The 14,521-nt window shown below is 52.7% G+C and overlaps 1 long non-coding RNA gene across 1 annotated transcript; it reads left to right on the forward strand.

Moving 5' to 3' along the window:
• Positions 1 to 6,318: 6,318 nt before the first annotated feature.
• LOC135330498 (uncharacterized) lies at positions 6,319 to 11,047 on the forward strand. The gene is made up of 3 exons (XR_010392507.1): positions 6,319 to 6,528; positions 9,740 to 10,260; positions 10,524 to 11,047. It is a non-coding gene; the product is annotated as an uncharacterized LOC135330498 (long non-coding RNA).
• The last annotated feature ends 3,474 nt before the right edge of the window (positions 11,048 to 14,521 follow it).

Below are 14,521 nucleotides of genomic sequence, written 5' to 3' on the forward strand. Positions count from 1 at the left end.
TATCGGATTTATGTTTTATATCGGAAGGATGCATTAAGTAACAGCACAGAAGGATCAGGAGCAGCAGAAGTGAGCTTTCAGCAGAAGGCGCAGCAGAGTCCCACTAAAAAGGTGCCACTAACATTCATAATTCAATCACGTCTCTCAATGCTTTTTGGTCCTTTCCTTCAAGGTCAGCACCGGTCAGAAAGCAACACCCTCAGAAACCTGGAAATGTTATGAGTCTTTCAGAGTTTCGCTTTACTGTTTGCACGGTAACATCTCCAGCGCTAACCCGGCTTGCCACTCACATCACGTATCGTTGCCCTGGCTAAAATCTATTTCCACAACAACCCTGCTCACGTGCTGCGTGCGCTGTTTTCGTGTTGCTGTTTGAAACACTATGCCTGTAAGTACACCTGACGCACGCGGTTGAGAGGAAGCAGCAGAATCAGTACCCACGGGGAGAGGTAATGAGCAGGCCGCAGTCTCTTCACACATACCTCATTTTTTAGTCTACATAATTGGAAAGGCAACGCGAGCTTGGTGGACATAATTGAGGCGTGCAAGCATCTTAAGTGTTGCACTTCATTAATGTTTAGCTTAAGGCAACATTAGCAAACAGCCATTCCTTCCTCCCTGTTGCACCCTTCTTCATGAATGAAGCTCATTTTTCCCTTTTGTTGCTGAAATAGATTGCTCCCCCCAGGAGGTACAAGAAGTTACACCTCTCATTCCTATGCACCCACTTTGTTTTTAAGTAGTCAACATGACTCTCGAGCCCCAGCTCTATGTCTCAGTGAGAAAAACCTAGTACCATAATAAAGGTTTCAGGGAAAAGAAATCCGTTTAGCCCTTCCCTTCTGAAAAGATTTGCAGATTTTTCTAATAGGAAAGCCTTCCCCCTAATCATCCACTGCCTTCATCGGAGTTGTATTTATCAAGTTATCTTTCGATCAACTGATGAAACACTGCTCTAAGAACATTAGGGACCTAGCCTCTACCACCCGCACAGTCCCACTGACAAGCTCACCCTCCGAGCTGCGCGTGGACTTGGTATCGAAACCGCAGTGCCCTCCACTTGATCCTCCTCTTCAGACCCCTTTACCTAGAGAGCAGCTAAAAATTTACAGGTGCAGACTAAACCCATCTCCTTTGAAAGTCATTCTGCATCAGAATTTCCTGCTGACTGTTGTCTGATTTTATATCTTCTCCCTTTCTATTTTTATGGCCTTTTCTTATTATCTTGCCTCTTAATACAGTAAGCTCTTAAAATATAAGGCCGTTTCTCATAGAGTCTCTACAGTACCTGTGTGAATAGGTATCCTGCAAGACTCTGCTCTCCGTTGGACCCTTGATATCATACTAGTAAGCAATGACCCTAATGAGTAACGGTGTCTCAAATATTACCATGCAGGTTGGTAGTGGCTAAACAAATCTCCCAGGTTTGCTCATGATGTTGCCTCACATGGCTTCATTTTCTCTCTGAGGCCCCCTCTGCGTGCATCGGTTGTCTCTTGTTTTAAATCTGAACCCACATGTGCCTCAGGAAACAGCTAGCTCTGTTTTCCCTGTTGCTCTCAGTCTGGAGATTTGGAGTCTGATGAAGAAACAAACCTTTGTGTGATCACATTACTTGCGTGGGCTTCCCTGCTTCCTCTCCCTCCCCTTCCCTGTAGCACCCTTGGAATCTACCGGCCAGCTCCAGCACATCTGACAAAGGGTAAAGGTCTCAAAAGATATCACATTCCTATGAATTCCATGTAAATAGGAAGCCACGTAGAGGAAAGAGATCCAAATTAGTGCTCCCACTGAAGGACGGGCTGAAAAACACTTTTTTGCACTACAAGACACCAGAGAACCCACACACAAGAAGACTCCCAGCCACCGGAGGAACTACACTTGGAGCACACGGAGAAAATCCTGCCGGGAGGCCTGCATCCAGGCTCCCTTAATTCTGCTGCTCCTGAAAAGACATGTTTATTTCCCACAAATAACGTCGGGGGCTGCTTCCAGTGCGTGGCCCCCAAGCCACGGGGAGGGGAGGGTGTAGATCTGCTGAGTTAGCGCTTAGCAAGCTGCCTGCAGTAGCGAAGAAGCCAGGTGTAAATACAGCGAAGCCTCTGTTGCAAAAGCACTTCCCAGTGCGGGTTAAGCATTTCACAGGATAGACTCACTGATCTTGAGAGAGAGCAGCTGAAGATCTGGCTCGCTCTTTTGAGTGAGCAATCCGAGTTTCTTGTGCCAGACTCCTGAACGCTCATGTTTAGCCTTTCTCGGCAGGAAAGATGAAATAACTAAGGATATTTCACAGTAGAACTCAAGCTGGAATTCAGGATTGAAGAGCCAAGAGCTTCCAGATAGCCCAGTCCCTGCCGTAAGTAGGGAAGAGAGGGTCTGTGGGAAGGGAAGATTTGTGCTAACCATCAAAACCTTGGCTTCTGCCATGAACCTCAACCTGCCAAATGTGGGACACAAGAAAAATTGCAATCCAGGGCTCTTCCAGGATGTGTGGTTTACTTCTTCCCTGTAAATTATAGGCATTCAGAAGCCCACATCCCCCAAATTCTCATAGCTGAGGCCACATGATGCCCAGCAGATTAGCTTTCCATGGGCCCACAGAGTTAAACTAGGAGCTAAGAAGAACTCATATTTAACAACAGCACCTGTGTGGGATTGGGCTGAGAAAAATCCCACTGCTCTCCAGTACGATGGAGAATGACAAAGGGGGAACTAGATGGTGATCCAGGAAGGCAGGCCAGGAATCCAGTCAGTGAATGGGGAACAAGGGCGCAGGCTGAACACCAGTTAATTAAATGCATCCTGAAGCTTCCTACAGCCTGATGCTGTCTGTGCATCAAAGAACCTTTCTGCAACCAAAGATCTCAAGGGACTTTACAAACAATAACAAAGTTAACCTTGCTGGATTCCCAAACAGGCGGAAAACTTATTTTAGAGATGACAAATCTGAGGCAGAGAAAGCAGAAATGTGGTATTCCTATCACCAAACTTCAGATCTCCAATTTGGCTCAGCCAAATAAGAAGGTTTATCTTTCCTGGATCTTTCTGTATTCAGTGGAGAGAAGCAGACACCCTCCAAGGAGGAATTCAGTACCTAAATGTGCCATTCTCAAACTTTTTTCTTCACTTTTTCATTCCTCTTGCACAGTGAGAACAGCTGGCTTCACATGGCGCATTTCGCCATGCAAGAAGGTCACGAAGAGGTAGGAGGCTCTTCCTGGCCTAGGCATCATGTAGTAATTCATCTTCACCCAGAATAAGAGGGTCACTCTGGGCCCCATCTGCAGCCAGGGGAGAGGCAAAGCCCTCCAGAGAGTGCTTCCCCTCCTCTTAAAGTAGGTCAGATACCTCTCGCTATGAAGGGAACCTGAGGTTGACTGCCTCACGCTCAGTCTTCTGGCTTTAACACACATACAGCCATGATTCAGGCAACACCATAACACCGTTCCCCTGCGTCCAGGCACTGGCTGGATGCAGCCCGTTTCTCCTCCGGAAGCCCATGCACAGCCTTCAGAGCCGTTGCTCCCTGTGCTGCAGGCTGGAGAAGACACCCCACCATCTACCCCCGCCTCTGTAGGCCCTCTTGCCCGGAGCTGCTTCCGGAGGTGGCCTGGGCACCGCTGGAGCAAGCGCGGGTGCCCTCCGTACTGCCCCCCGTGCAACGGCTGGCCCAGCGCCGGGGCTCGGCTAGCTGGCTGGAGGCAGACGGCTCTCCTTTCCCCCACCACGGCTTTCCCGAGCTCCCTCAGCAAGCCAGGAGCAAGAAGCCCAGAGGCCAATTCCCAGCTGTTTGTCTAGTCACAAGACCGGCTTTATTTTCAATCCCGTCCCACGTAGCCACGGCTACATGTCGCTCGCAGCCAATACGTCTGCGCACCCAGGAAATCACTGCAGCACACTCCAGGCTAGTAAAGACAAGAGCGCCCTTGGCTCGTTTATTTGGATCAGCACCATTTCAGATGTACTTTTCCTCCTAAATGTATTGAACCTCGCACCCAAGAGCCCCGGCGACGGCGAGCTGCTTGTTTCCAGACCCGGTCTCCTGGGAGAAGAGGCACAGAGAACAGCAGGGAGCTCGGGGAGATGGGAGGGAGAAAATGGAGACGGGGGTTCGGGCGCATCGCCCTTGGAGGCCACGCCAAGGACCTGCTAGAGCCCGGCCTCCCTAAATAAGCAGGCCGCGCGCGTCGTCTCGCCAGGCGGGCGCTGCGGGAGCGGGTGCCGGCGGGGGGGGCGGCACGGAGCAGCGCTCCCGAGACCAGACAGATGTCGGCACCGGCGGCGTCGCGCGAGTCGCAATGCGGCCAAGCGCGCGCAACCGCGGAGGGCTTTGTCAGCGCCCCCCACACCGCGGCCGAACCCTCTTCGGCGGCCGTGCACCCTAAGCAAGGGGCGACGATGCCGAAGGAGGGGAGCTAAACACCCGCGACAGCCGAAGCACCACCTTGCAAAGCGCCCGTCTTGCGAGGGACCGGGCGGGCGCCGTGGGGCGGCGAGGGAGAGCGGGTGGCCGGCTCCAGCCCCGCCGGGGCGAGGGGCCGAGCGGGGCCTGCCCGGCGCCGGACACGCTCCGTCGGAGACGCAAGGGCTCGCTCCTTCCCTAACCTGTTTTGTGGGGAATTCAGCCCAAAGGAGCCCGCTGGGAGCTGGCGCGCGGGGTGCTGCTACCCGCACACAGCAGATGGCAGCAGCAGCTTTGCTCACTGTCCACCAAACTAACCCGGATTCCTTTTTCCTTCCTTTCTTCCCTTTTTTTTACTTTTTACTTTTGGTGGCCTCAAAAATTATTAGTTCCAGATGAGCTCCTGCCATTGTAATAGGCCATTTAACCCGATCCGCTCTGAGCAGAGTCAGTGCAAGTTCAAATGCAGCATTTCCCCGCGAAAACTATACATCAGAGACATATTTCTGAGCGGCTTTGGGCATGCCTTGTGCAACGGGGAAGGGGAAACGGAGAAGGTTAGATCGCACACACACACACACACACACACGCACGCACCCCCGAGCCCCCGCCGGCAACAATGGGACTTTGTCAGGCGAGTGCTGCTAGCGTGGAGCTGAACTCGGGAACTGAACCGGGAACCGCGGGACTGGTCGTCTCTTTGAAGATTAGTGCTAATAAGCCAAACCAGTGGGTATTTTGTTTTATAAGGAAAGAGCATTTCAAGTCACGTACGCGGCTATTGTCGGACACAAAACATGTACTGTCTCTGCCTGCGGTGACTCTGGTAACCGCTCCACGCTTGTCTTTTGCTGGGATTACCTATATTTTTGTACTATATTAAGTTTACCTCCCTCCATCTTTCAGGCCTATTAAAATTGGCTAAGGAGGAAAATTATACACCTACGTAGCTGCAGAACCTATTTGTGCTCTTTTACCATCTTATTCAAATTTTATGCCGTATGCAGATTACGTATTCAGAAATGATAATCAAAACTACCAGATTTCCCTCCCACTGGAATAATAAGCACATCCTATATAAACAAGTTGCATGTAAGAGGTACATTAAATGATTTGTTTCTTGTAAATGAAGACAGCTATAGCAAAACACACAGAAAATTTCATGTTGTTTGCTTTTGTAATTCACTGTACACACAGCCTTTAATCTGAGGATCTCAGAGCACTCTGCGCAGTTTAATTAAGCCCCACAACTGCCATGTTGGGGGAGTATATTAAGTGTTATTATGCTGATTCTTTACAGATGGGTAAACTCGGGGACGGAGCTGTAGTGCCAAACTCTCCGCTCCCCAGTCACAATCGTTCCTTAAAGCTCTTCCATGTGGCCTTTCCAGCAGCAGCCACAGAATATAAGACCTTAAAACCCAAAGCAAACAGGAAAACCCTGCCTTTGCGGAAGGCTGAGCCTTCCAGCGGCATGCGGTACCTGCAGAGAGGCTGCCAGGGTCCATGCTCCGTCGGTGACGGTGCAGACCGGTGCAGATCGGTACAGTCGCCGAGCTGGGTTATCTTAAATCACCCCTTCCCCAGTTGACCTACACGTAACGGGTTAAACTATAAAGCCATGCATCGACATGACCTCAGTATTGGGTCAGGAGCCAGACCCAGTCCCCAAATTAAACCTGCCGGGCCCCAAATCCGTGCTTTCGTTGCAGAGCCGGGAAGAAGCAAGCCCCAGCAGCTTGGCTCCCAAACACCCATTTTTCCACGGTATCCTCTCCTGCGGGACCTATACGGAAACCACTCGCACTGTCGAAGCCACCAGACAAATGAATGGGAATCCGCCCTGCCAGTGATCTCCACCATGAGACACAACTTTTCACAGGGGAGGGGCACGCTCAGCTCTAACCAGCTGCACATGTACAAAGTCAGGCTTATCCAGCCCCTCGGCTCGGGGATTAAATAGTCCGCTGGAGCCTTCGGAGTGAATCGCACTCCCAGCGAGTGGCCTGGGGCTACGCGGCGGAGCAGGCCCCGAGGTCCTGGCTCTCGCCCTTACACCTAATCCGCTTGAGGACCTGACTTCCTTGAGGGCCTTGGGAATGGGCTAGCAACCAGCTCTGGCCAAGGTATGAATAGGTACTGGAGCAATTCAGCTTTTCCCAACATTGTTTTAGCTTTGGCTGCTTATCAGATTTCCATCTCTCCCTTTTCCTTGTTCCTTCCCCCTCTTCTTTGCAAGCTCCTTTGTTCTCGTGTTTACAGTAGCATCGATTTGCTGTCAGAAAGCAACATGGCCTCGGAGTTTCTGCCTGTACGGGAGAAATCCAGCCACCTGGAACCTGCCCCTCTCACATCCCGGCTCCCGCGATGTGCTGCACTCAACTGCCTCAGCTGCTGACGCCGGTTCCCTCTCCCTGCAAACTCCTGCTGTCCTCCAGGGTAAACGCTGCTTCTCCTTTCAGCTCCCGGGACAGTGGGGGAACGGAGCAAGCGCTGGGAACAGCCTGGATGGGCTTTGCAAGCCTGGAGGCCACAGCGAGCGTCCCGAATGATGGGGCCTTCTGCGGGCTGGAGGAAACGACGGTAGCAGAAGTGCAGCGTCTGAGGAGGAGCGTCCCAACATCTCATGGCCTGTTTTCCACCCCTCAGAGGAGCTATTCAAAGTCTGCCTCCCCCTGCCCACAGTTCAATCTGATTTCTGCCCCCCTAGAAGTTTTTTTAAATGCAAGAGTGAACGGATGAACCTGGCTCTCCTCAGTACAGCTTGGTCTTTCCAAACCATAAAGGGAATATAGCTGTGCAACTGCATAGCGACCTTTCGTCTCTGGACCTTGAAGCGCTTCCCGAAACACAGGACTCCCAAGATGTCCTGGGAGGTGTGATTATCCCTGCTCACAGGCAGAGAAACTGAGGCATAGACAGATTAAATAACTTGGCCAAGCTCAAAAGAAATCACAAGAAAGCAACTGACAGCAATAAGCCCTGGGTAGCATGGAAACCTGGCACAACCCTGAGAGCCCACGTTGTTTCTGAAACCTTCCATGCGGATTTTAGCACCAGGGAAAGGTGCCAGGCGTGCGCCCTGGGACTGCAGTCCTCTGTGTGTTCACACAATTAGTAGCATATAGGCAGTGACAGGGCAAAGCATCCCTTCCGGACATGTCCCCCGCCTGATCTAGCAGGATGAGACCCAGCTTCAGGGTCTCCTTGGCGTGCCTGTCCCAAAGAAGGAAGCCACCAGTGACCGTCCTGGTAGTGCTTTCAGAGGGGGCACGGACCCCCTTCTCATCCCCTGGCTGAACAAATTGCCCGTGGTCCCCGTGCTGGCTGCTGCGATCGTTTCCGCAGCCTGCTAACAAGTCCCTGGCTTACTCAGCTTTCTGCATTGCAGTTTGGACTGAAACAAAAGCTCTTTGAAGCATGTCGGTTCTTCCAGCGAGCATTGCATCCGGCCTACGCATCACGTAGAGCACGGGACCTCGGCTCCGCTCTGTAATTGCCAGCACGCACACCTCCAGCCTGCAGCAAAACCGCGCACTGCCGCTCCCCCCATGGCTGCTAAAACTCAGGCCTCTTGGATGGCTTCTTGCAGGGCCAAAGCACTCATTTTTATATTGGTTCCAGCTTCCAAATCCTCCCTCTCTTCCCACCTCCATTGCTTTCACATGCTGCTTTTGTTCAGCTCTCCTGCAAAAGGAGGGGTCTGAAGGGGTGACGGGTCCCTAAATACATCGTATTGTCTACAGAAAAAAAAGGTAGAGCAGAAAGAGTGATGGATACACTCTTCCCCTCCCTTCACTTGGGACAGATGAAGGAAGATGGCAGATAATTGCTCTTTATTGTGCCCTGGGTTCACCTTAAGATGAAGGAAGTGATAAGATTTCAATTAATGTCATTTACGATTCCCTGCAAGCAGTCCTGTTCCTCTCTCGGCTGCTTCTCCTTCTCTGCAACTGTGGTCCTCAATGCTGCTTTTGTAACCCCACGGGAGCTCCCTAAACGGGCCGCATCCTCACCTGGCGAGCACCGCCAAGGCGCCACCGACAGCAGCGGAGCAATGCTAATTTAGACCAGATGACAAGCCCCTCCAAGCCCTCTCGCGATTTATTGTAGGGCGGGAGAGACAGCATACTTCATTATACAAAGCGGGGATCATTTTGCAACTCGCCCAAGAATGAACCGAGAAGCTTTTCTAATCACCTTAAACCGATCAAGATACCCAAGCACAGAAACCAAGATATCCAGGTTTCTGGGTAAGACACCTTGCAGAGAGGTTCCTTACTTTCCTAATTGCATCAAATTCCTCGGGATTGCTTTCTTGGAAAGAGAGAAATACAGTGAGCTGCAGAGCAAGGATCTGGCTCCCACTGAATGAATAACACGCACAGGCTGGAGCAGACTGAATTCTTGATTGTTCAGTTCACTAGATTTTTTCTTAAATGAGAAATAAAATATTAAAAGAAAAATGGTCAGGAGAGGTGGATGAGAAATTTTGCATACTAGAAACATCCTGGTTTTGATCTTAATCCAAAAACAGAAGAAAGTATGGAATCACCAAGGTATTCCAGAACAAAACCCCGAACCTTGCAAATGATCAAATCGATCACTTCAGATTTCCAAAATGTCTCCTTATAGATATCTGTCGGCAATACACTTCATTCCTGCTGTGCCTCTTTGGAAAACAGAAATTCCATAAAACGAATGATTCCTGGGTTTCACAGACTTACTAATTCAAATAAACTGTGTATATATACATACATATATATATATAGCTTTTACAAACGGCAGTGAAAAAGCTGACAAAACCCCACGAAAGAAACGCACGTAGCTGCAAGTCTCTGCTTTTCCCACACAGATATGCTCCTGTTTATTGTCCCCCAGAGCATCCATTTTAACTCCTCTTCTATACATACGCGTGACGTTTCCATATGTTCCTTCACTTAGCTGCCCAGTCACGCCGGGCCCCGGGGAGGAGGGCGGCTGGGCCGTGGCCGCGGGGAGCCCACCGCAGCCGCGCTTTGCTGCCCGCGCCGGCCCCACGCGGGACCCCACCTCCCCGCCGCCCGGGCGGACGCGCCGCGCACCGTGCAGCCGGGGATGCCGGCAAGCGGCAGCTCCGCTTTGCAACAGCCCTCCCCAAGGTGCGAAATGCTTGGGGGGGGGGGGGTGGCTGGGGAGGGGGGTGTGCATCTGTGAGCATGGTTATAGACTCAAAACGTGTGAAGTCTTTTCAGATTTAATGAACCCGAATGCGGCTTTCATTTTGGCTGTGCATATTTTGTACCCTAGTACATGTTTATTTAGCCTCATCAATTGCCTTTTCTCCCCCTCCTTCAGGAGATACCTGCTCGCTGGCCTGAGCGCTGTGCCCGAGCCGCGCACGGCGTGCAGCTAAGCCCGCTCTCGGCACTACCTGCGCCCAGCCCAGCCCGCGTCTCCTCCGCCTGCCGCCCTGCACCGTGGTAGGAGGGGACGGGCTGAGCGCAGAAGAAAACATCGTCTTTGACAAATTAGAAAGTCATTTTTTCCCTTCTAGGTCAGTATCGAGGCATTTGCATCTACCTGCTCTCGTTTTAGTGGACTGTCTGAGGCGGAGAAGCCAGACGAGGGCTGTGGAGCTATGGGAAAGCCGAGATGCCCGAGACGCGGGAGCCGTGCGGCGCTGGGGGCATGCCCTCCTCCGCAAAGGGCACGCTGCCGTACGGCATTCACATCTGCCCTCTGCCAATTGACTCCTCCAGCTTAATTTAGGGAAATAATACGGAAAAAACAAAACAGGAGGGAGCCCTCGAACACCAGCAATAGATACCCCAGCACACGTCTCAAAAACAACCGAGTCACTGCTGTTGGAGGAGCAGGTAGATGTGCTACTGGCTGGCAATTCAGAGAGGGAGAAGGCCGTGCAATTATAAGGGTAATTCCTCCTAGGAGCTCGGTTTGAGAGTGACCACGCTGGTGGTCTCTGGGCAGGAGATGGGAGCCTCCAACTTAGCAGCACTCCCGTATGCACGACACCAAAATAGCTGGGAAGCTAGACATACACAGTCTTTCATCTGGAGACCTGCTTTTACACTTAAAACCCTTTGTCCTACTAAGTGATGCTCTAATGTCTTTTTTTCAGTCTTTTACGCCATGCCAGGGGCTTGACGCAGTGGGCAAAACCTCAAGCACTGAAGATAAGTCATCGCCACCCAAGCGATCCTCACTGACCGCAGGGAGCTGCAGCCCCGAGCGCAGCGACGGCTGGGGGGACCCGCCGTCCCCCCAAACCGGGAGAGCCCTTCGGCACGCGGGATCTGCAAGGGCCCGTCCTCGTCTGCCCGCTTGAGACGGGCGCTGAAATCCGGCACTTGCGCCGGGCAGCTCGCAGTCAGGTTTTCCTGCCTTTCGTGAAAGGCTTCGCAATTCTTCACCCAAAGGTCGAATGGGATTTTTTTTTCCTTTTTTTATGATGCAAAGTTTTTCAGGACAGGAAAGCCATTTCCTGTCCAGACCAGACACCGGCTTCCTGTATGCTTTCAAGCAGATCGTGTAATCTTATTCCCCGATTTGTAAAATGAAGATGATCAACTGCCTTTGTCTGTCCTGTCTATTTAAACTTACACGCTGTAGTCCTCCGCGCTGGCACGTGACCAGGCATAACTGCGCCCTGATCTCATACAGCACTGCAGCAATACTCATAAATAATGCCAGAGTTACGAAAGGAGGATTTACAGTAATGCGTCAGAGCGGCGAATGACAAAATTGCCTGGGTTTACTCTTGATTTACATCCGAATAAACAAGGCCGGACTTTTGTCCTGGTTCTGCAAGGAGGCTCTGCTCCAAGGCGGGCGTCTCCCTTCCCTCTTCTCCCCCGCGAACCCCGGCCTCCCCCTGCGCCCCTTCCTCTAGGGCAACGGAGAGACCCCCAAACCGGGTAGCTGCTCCTCCCGGAGAGGGGCTCAAACGGTTAACCAGCTGCCTCCGGGACGGCTCTGGTTACAGGGAGGCTTTTTCTTTTTTTTGCATTTTGGCCGTGGGCCACAAATGCAGATGCTGTGAAACTGGACTTGGTGCAGGTTCGACCCCGCGCTTCGGGGTGGCATCGCCAAAATGGCCGGTTTGAGGCGGGCGGGCGGCGATTTTGCCTCGGCCGCGCAGCGGGCTGCTCCCGGCAAGGCTGCACCGCGAGCCGGCACCCCGCTCGGCGGTACCTCGCCGCCCGCGAGCCCTCCCCAGGGGGCTGGTTTTACAGCCGGGGCGGCTGCGTGGTGGGACCTGCTCCCGCTCCGGCCGCCGGGACCGCCAGGAGCAGGGCCGAGGGTCCGGCGCTGCAGCCCTGCCCCACCCCGTGCTCCCCGCTGTGCGCGGTCGCCCCCGGCCGCGCGAGGAAGCCCCATGCCGCGGGCCGCCCGCGAGCGCTGAGGGGGGACGGCCAGGCAGATCTGCTTACTTGGCTCTCCCTCTGTCAGGCGAGCACTGCTCGCAGCTTAAATAGGAAAGCTTTTTATAGCCGGGGTCTGAAATAACAGAATCAGACTCAATTACACTGTATAAAGCGATACTTTGTGCTCTGCAGAGAGCAGGTTCCTTTGGGCTTTGTGCTGCTGCTGCTACATGTCTTGCAGGACGGTGAAGGCTGGGCAACCACCTTTGCCACCAGCTGCCTTCGCCCCTCGCCTTCCTCCCGCATGCAGCCGCCGCAGCAGGCTGGGGGAGGGCTTTTTTTTGGGTCCTCTCCACGCTATGGACTTAGATGACAATAACTGCAAAAAATCAGAGGAAATAAAATCTACCTATTCTATTTCTGCAGGCACAAGGTAATAAAAACGTTATATAATCCTCCGTGTTGTGCAAGGGAAAAGGTCCCCTCGCTGCCCCGGCCGCGCGGAGCTGCCAGCCCCGCCGGAAGGCCGCCCGCCCGCTAATTGCCGCCGACCCGAGCCCGGCCGTGCGGGCAGCATCGCCGGCCTACGCGGGGAGGATTTGGGGTGTAATTGCACCCGCGCGGCGCTTTGCGCCACAATTTGCTCTGACACCGCAAACACATTAATTGTCCCAGCCAGCAGCTTTGCTGCTCCTCATTTCTATGCCGACTGCTCGGCGCCCATTGGCTCGCCGGGGAGGGCCGCCCGCCAATCGGCGGCCGCTTTCCCGTTCATGTCCTAGCAACAAGGCCTGTTCCAATCTCGCTCCAGCAAACTGACACCTGAAAAATGACATCATGAAGAAGCGGGAGGCGGCGGGGCCAGGCGCTTTTTTCAGCTGTCTGCTGCAGAGTTCATTTAAGGTGTTTCAGTCTCGATTCTTAAAGCGACACCACTCGAAATGTCGGCTGCACTTTTCCCCCCTTCCCCCCCCCCCTTTTTTTTTTTTGAAGTCACATATGTAGGTTAATAGTTTGCAGAAAATGCATTTAAATCCTCCCCCCCTCAAACGCTCCCTGTGCCTTTCCCCGGCACACTGCCCCCCGCCACAAAACGCAGTGCCGTTTCATCACCTTGCCTGCTGGGTGCTTTAATTGGAAGACAAAACCAAAATCGCCTAGCCAAAATATCCCCGCCGCAGTCCCCTTCCATCGGTGCAGCGCTAAGACCCATTCCTTGCTTTGCAAAATAAGCCAGTGGGAATACCTGCGACCGCGTGTCTCGGCGAGACAAAAACCCCGCCGCGTATTTGCAATATCATTTTACCCTCTATCTGATCAAACGTATCATGTTGTCCATCACGCGCCCGGGGAAAGGAGGCAATATTTTAAGATGCAAACAGCACACCGAGGCTGCGGTGGGCGAAAAGACCGCCGAAATCTGCCACTAAAAGGTTTTAACTGGGGCTGCGTACCGCTTTTCAATGCCAAGATCAAAACCCTTTGCTCGCTCCCCTTGCTATCATTTTTAATTAATGAAGGCAGAAATGCCTGCAGACACGGAGCCGGGGAGAGTGCCCTCCCGCCTTTGTGTTGTACTTTCTCGGGGGGAAAAAATATGGCAGGGGAAAAGCGGTGATCAGCAGCGATTGCCATCACACCGCAGATCCAGGTGATCAGCAACGGCACGCCGTATTTTTCCGAAGCGTGGCGAGCCGCGGGGATGAGGGGGTTACGTACCGGGATTGGTCTGCAATTTATGTAAAACATTTTAGCGCACCGGAAAATATACAGCAGAGAAAATCCAATTCCAGATGATTCAAGAGGGACAAAGACAATGGAAGAAAAGGACCAAGTTCAGCTCATTTAAATGCTGTTAATTGTTCATTCCCATAGTGAAATGGTTTCTTCTGCAAATGAGAGAACAAATCCTTTAACCTTTTTTTTTTTTTTTTTTATTAGCGCCATGCCAGGACTGAAATGAACCCAAATAATCTTAATCACTGAATAGTACTTGCTGTTTTATGGCTTTTTAAAGAAAGCAGGAGAAGAAAAACGAAGAAGAAAAGCCGCAGATAACGTAACCCTGGCACAAAGAGCCGGGGCTGGGGCTGGGAGTCATTGCAATATGCTCCCAGACCTCTTGGAGGTCTCGAGCACCGCCAGAGCCGAGCCGAGTGGGGAAAAATCCCACCCGCCTTCCAGGGGACAAAGTTTCATTTATTGCTCACCGGCGAGGGCTGCAACGGGGCGGCTGTGCCTCCGGCTGCAGATTCCCATTATGCCCTAGGTGTCCGCCGCTTTATTTATTTATTTACCCGGGCGTTTACGCATACAACAGCTCATGATGCAGCAAATAGTTCCATGAGGGTCGGAGCTGCGGCTGAGTTTTCGGCTCCGCAGAGCGGTGGGGGCTGGCAGGGGAGGCTGGAGGCGCTGGCAGGCTGCCCTCGCTCCGTGAAGCCGTGCCTTGCATGGCTATATAAGGCGCGAGGAGGAAGGAGAAGGGGCACGAAAAGGAGAAATCTTGCAAAAATAAATATGAAAAATGGAGCAAAGAAAGAAACTAATCTAAACCGTGTTTGTTGCCAAGGGCGAGAGTCACGGGCTCAGGCCACGGACCCTCGCTCCCGGCACCGAACGGCTCCCGGCCTTGCTCCAGCGTCGGGGACGGTGAGGCAAGGAGGAGCCCAGCCTCGGGCTGGAGGTCCCTACATCTAGGCCATCCGCGGGCTCGGGAGCCACTTTTCCGTCCTCTCCCTCCCGCCTTCCT

This window comes from Dromaius novaehollandiae, chromosome 21, assembly GCF_036370855.1.
Source record: "Dromaius novaehollandiae isolate bDroNov1 chromosome 21, bDroNov1.hap1, whole genome shotgun sequence".
Taxonomy (NCBI): domain Eukaryota; kingdom Metazoa; phylum Chordata; class Aves; order Casuariiformes; family Dromaiidae; genus Dromaius; species Dromaius novaehollandiae.